Source organism: Castanea sativa, chromosome 6 (genome assembly GCF_040712315.1).
Source record: "Castanea sativa cultivar Marrone di Chiusa Pesio chromosome 6, ASM4071231v1".
Classification (NCBI taxonomy): Eukaryota; Viridiplantae; Streptophyta; class Magnoliopsida; order Fagales; family Fagaceae; genus Castanea; species Castanea sativa.
Genome location: NC_134018.1, coordinates 41,423,726 through 41,433,789, shown reverse-complemented (window position 1 = coordinate 41,433,789; position 10,064 = coordinate 41,423,726).

Sequence of the window (10,064 nt, the reverse complement as noted above, 5' to 3'; positions counted from 1 at the left end):
TCTCTCATCTCTTGCTTCAAATTCTCCATTAACTTGTCCGACAACAAGTCGGGAATCACAATACAATTCCACTACTTCGCCACCCAGATGCCTAACCATTTGGGCGCCCGCCAAGAGAGTTTCATACTCGGCCTCATTGTTAGTAGCTGGAAACCCAAGCCTCAATGATTTTTTCAGAACTAGCTTCTCGGGAGTAATTAGCACAACTCCAATCCCGGTTCCCTTTCGATTCGATGCCCCATCTGAATAGACTTCCCAAAGAGGGAGGTTCCCCAGCCCAACATTCATTACTGTTATCATTGCATCTTCTTGATTAGTTTCACTTTCTGTGAATTTGGCCATGAAATCGACAAGAATCTGTCCTTTAATGGCTGTCCGGGGCATATATTTAACATCATAGGCCCCCAGCTTGGTTCCCCATTTGGCTACGCGACCAGTGTAATCAGATTTCCTCATGATAGCTTGTAGAGGTAATTGGGTAAGCACCACTACTGTATGAGCTTGAAAATAATGAGGCAACTTCCTTGTAGCATGTACTACGGCTAGAAGAGCTTTTTCCAAAGGTAGATATCGCTGCTCGGCCTCTTGTAAAGATTTGCTAATATAATATATGGGTTTTTGAACCCCGTCATCATTCCGTACTAGGACAAGACTTACAGCATGGTTCGTGACAGCTAGATAGGCATACAACACATCCTCTTTTTCTGGCCTTGATAATATCGAAGGGTTCATCAAGTATTGTTTCAAATCTTCAAAAGCCAAATTATACTCATCTGTCCACTGAAAATCTTTCCATTTGTGCAACAGACGATAAAAAGGTCAACACCTATCCGCAGACCGAGATATAAACCTATTTAAGGCTGCAAACATGCCAGCTAGCTTTTGCACCTCCTTAGGATTCCGAGGAGGGTGCAACCCTAATATGGCTTTAATTTGGTCAGGATTAACTTCAATTCCCCGATGAGTTATCATATATCCGAGGAACTTTCCCGAGCCTACCCTAAAAGAACACTTAGATGCATTCAAACGCAACTTGTACTTCCTTAGTACTGAGAATGTTTCGTGTAAATCCTTCAAATGGTCTCCCATCTTTTTACTTTTGATCACCATATCATCGATATATGCCTCCATATTACGCCCCAATTTTGAATCAAATATTCTTGTCACCATTCGTTGATAAGTGGAACCTGCGTTCTTAAGACCAAAGGGCATTACCCGATAATGGTAATTGCCGTTAGGAGCCCGGAAAGTAGTCTTCTCCTGATCATTTAATGACATGGGAATTTGATGATAACCTTGAAAAGCATCCAATAAACTCATCCAGGGATGCCCAACAGTTGCATCCACCAATTGATCAATTCTAGGTATGGGGAAGGGGTCCTTTGGACATGCCTTGTTCAGATCCGTGAAGTCAACACAAACTCTTCATTTGCCGTTCTTCTTTTTTACTACAACAGTGTTGACCAGCCACTCGGGATAAAAACTCTCCTTAATTTCCCCTGCTTGCTTTAGTTTACTAACTTCCTCCTTAACTGCCTCTACGTGCTCTTGGGATGCGCGCCGAGGAGGCTGCTTCTGTGGTATTGTCGTGGGGTTAACATTCAAATGGTGGCAAATGAACTCCGGATCAATTCCCGGAACATCATAGGTTGTCCACTCAAAAACATCAAGATTATCCTGTAAGAATTGCACCAACTGCTCCTTCTCCAGCAGTGGTAACTTTGATTCCACTTGAAAATATCTCTCCTTATCTTCTCCTATAAATATTTTTTCCAACTCCTTGGCAAAACCTCCATCCTTATCATTTCCCACTTCCCGAGCAGATTTCTTTAATTGCTATGATGGTTCCGTGATTTCCCTCGTTGATTGACTTGTTTTGATATTTGCAGACATTAAACACTGCCTCGCTACCAACTGGCTGCCATGCAATACTCCCATAGTTCCACGGACAGGATATTTCACCATTACATGTAAAGTGGACGAAACTGCCCCCATTACATGGAGCCAAGGCCTGGCCAAAATAGCCGTGTACGGTGAATATGCCCTGACGACTATAAAGTTAACTTGAACTTCGGTACCCTCCACCTGTACAGGTAACCTAATCATTCCCCATGGAATTACTTGCTTTCCGTCAAAGCCTACCAACGGGGAGTCATATTTTTCCAAATCCTCTTCTTTCAATTTTAAACCATTAAATATATCAGGATACATAATTTCTACACCACTTCCATCATCCACCAGGACCTGCCTCACGTCGTATCCCCCGATGCGGATAGTTACAACCAATGCATCATCGTGGGGTTGATACGTGCCCTCCATATCTTTATCAGAAAACCCCAATACCAGCGTTGCCGAGGACCTCATTCTTTTAACCAGCTGATTGTTTTCCTCCATGGCTCCGTTACCAAAACCATTTTGCACAGACATGATTCGCGAAGGATCCCCGACCTCTTCTCCCCGCTGCGTCAAAATGACGTTAATAGTGCCTAGAGCTGGATGGAGAGTATTACCCCAATACCTCCGAGTACCTTGTTGTCCCCCTTGCCCGTCCGGTTTGGCCAGGAAGTGATTAATCTTCCCAGCTTTAGCTAATTGATTCAGATGATCACGCAATGTCCGACAATCTTCTGTAATATGTCCCTTGTCTTGATGATAATGGCAATGAAGATTTTGATTCCTCGCGGATGCATCTCCACTCATTTTGTTGGGTGGTCTAAAATACGGTTCATGCCGAATCTTCTCCAATACTTGATGTATAGGTTCCTTGAATAACGAATTAACCAGAGGAGTTTCAGCGGGCACTGGGCAATTTGAAAAGTCTCGCTTAGGCCGACTACCTTGAAACCCCATTCCCCGAAGATCCTTCTTCTTAGGATATACCCTCACCTTTCCCTTACTTTGCATCTGATCCTCTTCCACCCGTTTATATTTATCTATCCGATCCATAAGCTGGCGCATATCTACAGCGGCCTTCATTGTCAAGGATTTTCTTAGTCCATGCTCCGTGGGCAGCCCCACCTTAAAGGTTCTCACAGCCACATCTTCCACATCTCCATCAATTTCATTGTACATTTCCCAATATCGATCGGAGTAGGTTTTAAGTGTTTCTCCTTCCCTCATGGCCATAGATAATAGAGCATCCAAAGGTTTTGGGATCCTACTACATGTTATAAAACGTGCCCCAAATGCCCTAGTCAATTCTTCAAAGGACGCTAAGGAACCTTCCACCAAAGCATCAAACCACCGCATGGCTACTGGCCCCAAACTGGAGGGAAATACTTTGCACATCAGCGCCTCATTATTTGAGTAGACGGCCATTTTTTGATTGAAGTGACTGACGTGTTCCACAGGGTCAATCCTTCCATTATAAATAGTAAATATAGGTTGGGAAAACCTGCAGGGGAGTTTTACCCTATGTATCTTGGCCACAAATGGGGATTTTGAGATTTGCCTCGAGCTTTACCCATTGCATCGTTTCCATCATCGTAGTATGCTCCACCTTCACCGTGCGTCTCCTTCCGCTTCTTTGTCCTACCACCCGAAGAAGCGCTAACACAGGCCTCATTGTTAAGAGACTCAAGCACTGGAAGCCCCTTTCCTCCAAATTCTGCTTCAGAACTTTTGCTGGAAGAACAAGAAGAGCTCTTCCTTCCCTGTTTCTTACTATCTAAACACCTACGTAAATAATTTATCTCTGACTGCATTTGTTGCAACCTATCGTCCCGAGACATTTGCCCTTCAGTTGGTGGTCGTTGCGCAGCCCCCTGACCGCTACGATATGATTCCACCACCACCCCTGAAGTATGTCCCTTCCCTACTCCATGTTGGAGACTTACAGTTAGGTCCCTTCTTCGTGAACTTACTGATTCTTCCCTTTTTGGACTCGCCTCTGCCATATGCCTTTAAACAGAACGTCTCACTTTGTTGTTCCCACAGATGGCGCCAATTGTAAGGACCAAAAATCATATATCAAATCTTACAACTACAACAACGGTTTCTGACTCAAGATCCAAATACAATGAATTTATAGAGAGGGTCCCAACAACAAAAGTCCCATTTTTCTGTGTCTTTCCTCTCTTATTTATACCCTTTGCCCTTATCATCCCAGCCCTACACCTCACCATCTACTCTACCCCTTTCAATTGACACCTGTCTGTTCCTTTGTAGTCGGTAGTGGAGAGAAGCTTTAGCTCTGTGTTTTGTACTATTCAGGTCATTTCTACATTAATGCAGCGGACAAAACTGGTACTTCCCATTCAATGCGGCCAAAACAGTTGGTACAGAACATTTAATGCGATGTTCATAGTTATCCAACCACACCCAGATATGTGCAATATGTCTCCTACATCATCAGTCTCTTTTTCTTCCTTTACCCACCCGGCCCACTTCATCCTCGGGCCTCTTTCTTTATCCTTCTCGGCTCATTAAACCTTTCAATATGTCTTCGGGTCTTTGGCTCTTTGGATCCTCGGGTCTTCGGGTCTTCGGCACCTCACAATTATGATAGATGATTAAAATAATTAAAATAAAATATAATGTTTTGGAAATTTTTTGAAATGGAATATTAAGTTTCTTAAAACTTAGTTAATAGAGTTTCTATTTTACCTAAAAGTGAAGATAACCATAGGCCCAATTTTTAATTTATAACATAGGATGTTACAATTCTGTATCATGTGTAATATGTTAGTCCATTATGATAGTTCTAAATAATGCCCTAATACCTATCTATATGAGTTTTCTTTTTAATGAGGCCATAAATGATAGAGTTTAATAGAAGCATTTAAGATCAAACGCATCCAATAATTTGTTTTAAAACAAATTTAATTTCAAAAGCCTTTTAATTGTAAATTTTTTTAATCATAAAATAGACTCTATCTAAACTCTAAAGGAAAGCATTTGGAATGATCACATCATTGATACCATATCATGATGGTTGCAAATAACAATATTATTATTTATGATTAATAGATGAATAATGAAACTGTGAATTAACAATTTAACAATTCAAATACCAAGTTTAAACTACAATAAACTACAATAACACATATACAGAAGACTCCAAATATTGGAACATACTTCTTCTTTCATTATTCAATCAAAACCAAAGTTTTAAAGATAATTCCAATTCTATTAAATCCAATACATACATACACATGAACGTAAAGAATTCCAAAAATAAAAAAAATAATCTCTAAAATTCCAAAAATAAAAACAACAATCTCCAAAAGCCTTTGCCCAATACAGTTAGTAATTTTTTTTTTCTAGAATGTGAATTCTTTAGTTCTTTTTCCTTTTATGTTTCCTCAAACTTTTTCTAATTTACCAAAATATCTCTCATATATGTTAACATTAGATCTGATAAGAAAACTTTACATACCTTTTGTTTTAAAGGCACTCCAAGAACCAAAATCAATGCAAGAGACTGTACAGAAGAAAATACCCAAACCAAAATAGCTCTCCCTCACAAATTCAAAGATTAAGGGTTGCACCTAAAACAAAGAGAAATTTACATTGCTAATCAATAACTTCAAAGAGATATTTATCTGTGACTCAAACTAACAAACCAAAACAAAATACAAATTTCCATAGAGCATAAATCAAAGAGAAGGCTACCAAACATATTTGCAGCACACACAAACCAAAAACATTGCTTAATATATATATAAGAGAGAGTACTTTCTACACAGCATCATACGTGACTCAATGTTAATGAGATTTCTTTCATACTTTTTAGCTACGCAAAATAACATCGCTTTTTTTTGGATAATCACAAAATAACATCGCTTGCTATTACACATAGCAAAGACAATCATACAATTTTCACAATGACATATTCACTTATAAGATAAAAAGGTAGACAACGAATTATGGACAAAAACATAGAAAAGGATTTTTCAGTGACTGAAGTCCTTGCTACCTGCACTTTGAAAAGAATTTCCTGGGCCAGTGCTTTACCCCTTCGTAGGGCTCTCCCGGCACGAACAGTGATTAGTCTCTGGTTGAAAGCCTTGAGGATACACTGTGGGCAACCAAAAAAAAAAAAAAAAAAAAAGTCCTTTCTTAGTGATAGCCAAATAACAAATCTTTTCGTTTCCTTGAATTGGAAGTTTGATTCCTAACCGGACCCTGACTATTCATCTCTTATGATTGTTTTCCTTGAGCCAGGCTTACACGCATCTCGTACGTGAGTTTTTTTTTTTTTTTTTGAATTAAATCAAATTAAAAAAATATAAATAAAAGATGCTGATGTCAAAAATTGTGGAGTGGTCAACAAAAATTCAAGGCTTCGGTTTTTTAATAATAATAATAATAATATCAACATTTGACTTTGAGTTTAAGTTGGACTTATTAAAGAGATAGAGTTTTACTCCTTGATAAGTTTGGATTAAACAAAATATTTTTGTATAAAAAAAATGATGAGTTTGAGTTTAAGTTGGACTTATTAAAAAGATAGAGTTTCACTCATTATTAAGTTTGAACTAAATAAAAATTATTTTATTTAAATAATGCTGACGTGAAAAAATGTGGAGCAAGCAAAGCTTCGATTTTATATATATATATATATATATAGATTAATAGCCCATCAATAATGATATCTTTCATAGCATCTCATGTTTATGGTTCAAACAACATCTATTTATCAATGAACTCCTGATGAGCACACTCCAAGTAAAATCAAATTGATAAATCTCAATTGTACATGTAGAAAGACAACATGGTCTTGATCCTAACTTTAATTTAGTGTTAAGTATACTGCAAAATGTTGCCTATTTAATTGATTATGAACACACAAAGAAATCTTACCTCTAAAACCAACAACATATATAATTCGGATCTTTAGAGCATTCAAATCAAAGATGAAAAATGCTAAATCCTAATTTTAACTCTCATCCCCTTAAAATATCATCCACAACAAGCATGCTATTCTTAAAATTTTTGACATTTTTACTATAGTGGAGTGTCATCTTTGACACCCTACTATAGCAACATTTTTTTTTTCTTTTTCTCTCTCTCACTATCTCTCATTGGATAAAAAAAAATGAATTATAAATAATTTAATGACGTGGTAAAAATAAAAAAAATTAAAACTTTTGATGTTAGATGTTTTATAAAGTAGAATGTTAAAATAGATAAAATAGTATTTTCAGATGCTAAATGATATATTTTTTTGATATGTTTGATAAGAATGCTTAGCATTTTGCTTTGGTTTAAACAAATCTCTCTGACTTAATAAAATAAATATATAAATAACTCATTGTAAAACAAAACAAAACAAAAGCAGAAGGAAAAAAAGTCCAAACTTTTATAATTGGATACGAGTAGTTTGAGACATTCAGGAACGCAATTGAGAAGTGAGAACAAAACTAACAAACTTGATCTGAAACCAGTCATGGTAATGTATTATTATGTATTATAAAGCAAACCATAGAGCAGTGACCAGTTATAGTAGTTGTGAAGAATCTGTTGAGTTACCCAACAGGCAACAAGTTGACTTCTTAATGTGAGGAAACAAAACAAAAGAGCAACTAACTAACTAAACTAAACTATATATATATATATATAGTTGGCTGGCAGCACCATAGCCAATAACATGTGTCTTTCGCCATATTTCCTATACAAATATTCAGCGCAAACCGGCGTGGTTTTCGGGTCATCACCCGAGCCTGCCAAATATGTTTTTATCACAAACTCCGACTCTCTCTCTGTCTCGGACCAATCATCTCATTTTTTTCTTCTTGGGTAAGCATCTGTTTTAATAATTTATTCCACCATTTGGCTCGTTGTTTGATTGTAGCCACTAGGCATCTGTCAAAAGGCCACTTGGTTTTAGTTTTATGCTATTGATGAGAACAAAATCCATACATATATAATTTTTTAAAAAAAAGATAAAACACCTGTTATCTCCCCAGGTAGAGCCTAATAAGAAAGGGACAGTGTGTTTGTCTCTATGCGCAAAGCGCAAAAGCTTATTCATCAAATCAAATGGGAAGTGATGATGAGCCATTCATATTCTTCAATTGAGTTCAAAACACGTGAGAGCCATTCATATTCTTCAATTGAGTTCAAAACACGTGAACGGTAAGTCATCTGTTTGTTACGTGTGTTTAAAAATTAAAAATTATTATTTGAAAATATTTGTAAAAATACGTGCGAGTGATAAAATGTGTGCAAATATTTGTAATGTTGTTTAAAAACTGAAAATAATTGTTTAAAAACATAAACCAAACACCCCTTATATATGAATCATCTCTTTATCTTTATTTTAAAAGAGGAAAAGGACTGTCCCTTGTACTTATTGTAGAATTAACAGTGTATATTTAATTACTGTTTTGTTTTTTAGAAACGAATTTACAAGTTTTGAATAAAAACATGTGCACAGATAATACTTTTTATACAGAAATGATGAAAATAAGAAAATGTGGTGATAATCATTTATAGCATGTTTGATACATGGATTTAAACACATATTTTTTAGTTTTTAAACAACATTATACGTATTTTTATACATTTTTTCACCACACGTATTTTTAAAAAAATTAAAAATTATTGTTTAAAAACACATATTAAACAAGTCCGTAATATGCTTAGACTTTGAAAAATAAAAAATAAAGAACGAAAAGATGAAGGAAGATAAATATTACCTTTAGTAATTTAATAATGGTTGGGAATAGAAGAGAAATGAAATGAGAATTGAATTAGGTTAGATGAATGATCAAATAATTAATTAATCATAGGGAAAATGGTTATAAAAATATATGGATAGAAAAGATGGTCAAGGGATGACAGTTGTCTTTTCCATCCGTGGTTCTAAAATGACTTCACTATTTGGACAAGAATTTGTATTTTATCCAGCACTAGCTTTCTAAATTCCTCGATCCATAGTTCAAACATATATAAATAAAACCATTTAATTGATACATCTTCAACGCAAAGAGAATTAAAGACTTGAGAATAAAAAATATATATAAAAAAAGATGCATGATTAGACTGTACTTAATAAGTAAACAAGTGTACAGGTGTACAAGTAGGAAATGTTTTAAATTGGGCCAACTTGGCCCATTGAATTGCCATTAATTAGTGGACTATAAATCTGGTGAGCTTACCCGTTGTGGAGATGTACAAGTACAACAAACCCACCCTACTTACATCTAATTCTTCTAAGGATGCCACATCACAGCTTAAGCGGCTTAGCCCTAGTGTCGGCCATGTACAACAACATTCATGCTTATGAGTTATGACTTATGACAAGGCTTTTACATTATTTTTGGTTAATTTTTGTAATTATTTTCACTTTGTGATCCTTATATTATATTTTTTTTATATATAAAGATGATTCATAAATGACTTTCTTCATTTTACAAATGGAGGGGTAGACCTCTCAAGAATTAGAATAGTATATGTTTATTGTTTTTTCATAATTTTCATCCATACATGTGCCTTGAGGCTTTAAATAGAATCACGTACAAATACTTTCTTCAATGAATAAAAATTTAGGCCCCAGAAATGTAATTTGTAAATTTTTTTTTTTTGTGTGTGTGTGTGTGTGTGTGTGTTAAGGAGATAATACTTTAGGGATGCTCCAATTAAGGTTTTATAGAGATAGTATTTAACTCAAAAGCTTAAGCTTAATAAGGGTTTGGACTCATTTATGTTATATTAAAACTTTCAAATTCTTTATTTTCCATCATGTGGATATTTCACTCACACGTATATACTTAACATTTTCCTCTCACAAGTGATTCATTGTCTTTATATAGGTTTTGAGATATTTCTATAGATAACAAATTAGTCTAATTAGTTCCCTGTTGCCTATGTCTCAACTCCACACACTCCTTCATGTGAACCACAATACCACATCCACGTTAATGGAAACTTTACATTGTGTCATTCGTCTTTGATCTAGCATTATTGGCGATACCACGCACATCCTACCATAATGACTATCTCTCAAAGAGGATGTATGCACAATTCTAATCATTGTTCATGAGACATTTTGAAAATCCTACAAATTAATAATGTTGTTGATAACACTTGGGTTCTACAAATTACAACATGTTCTTCAT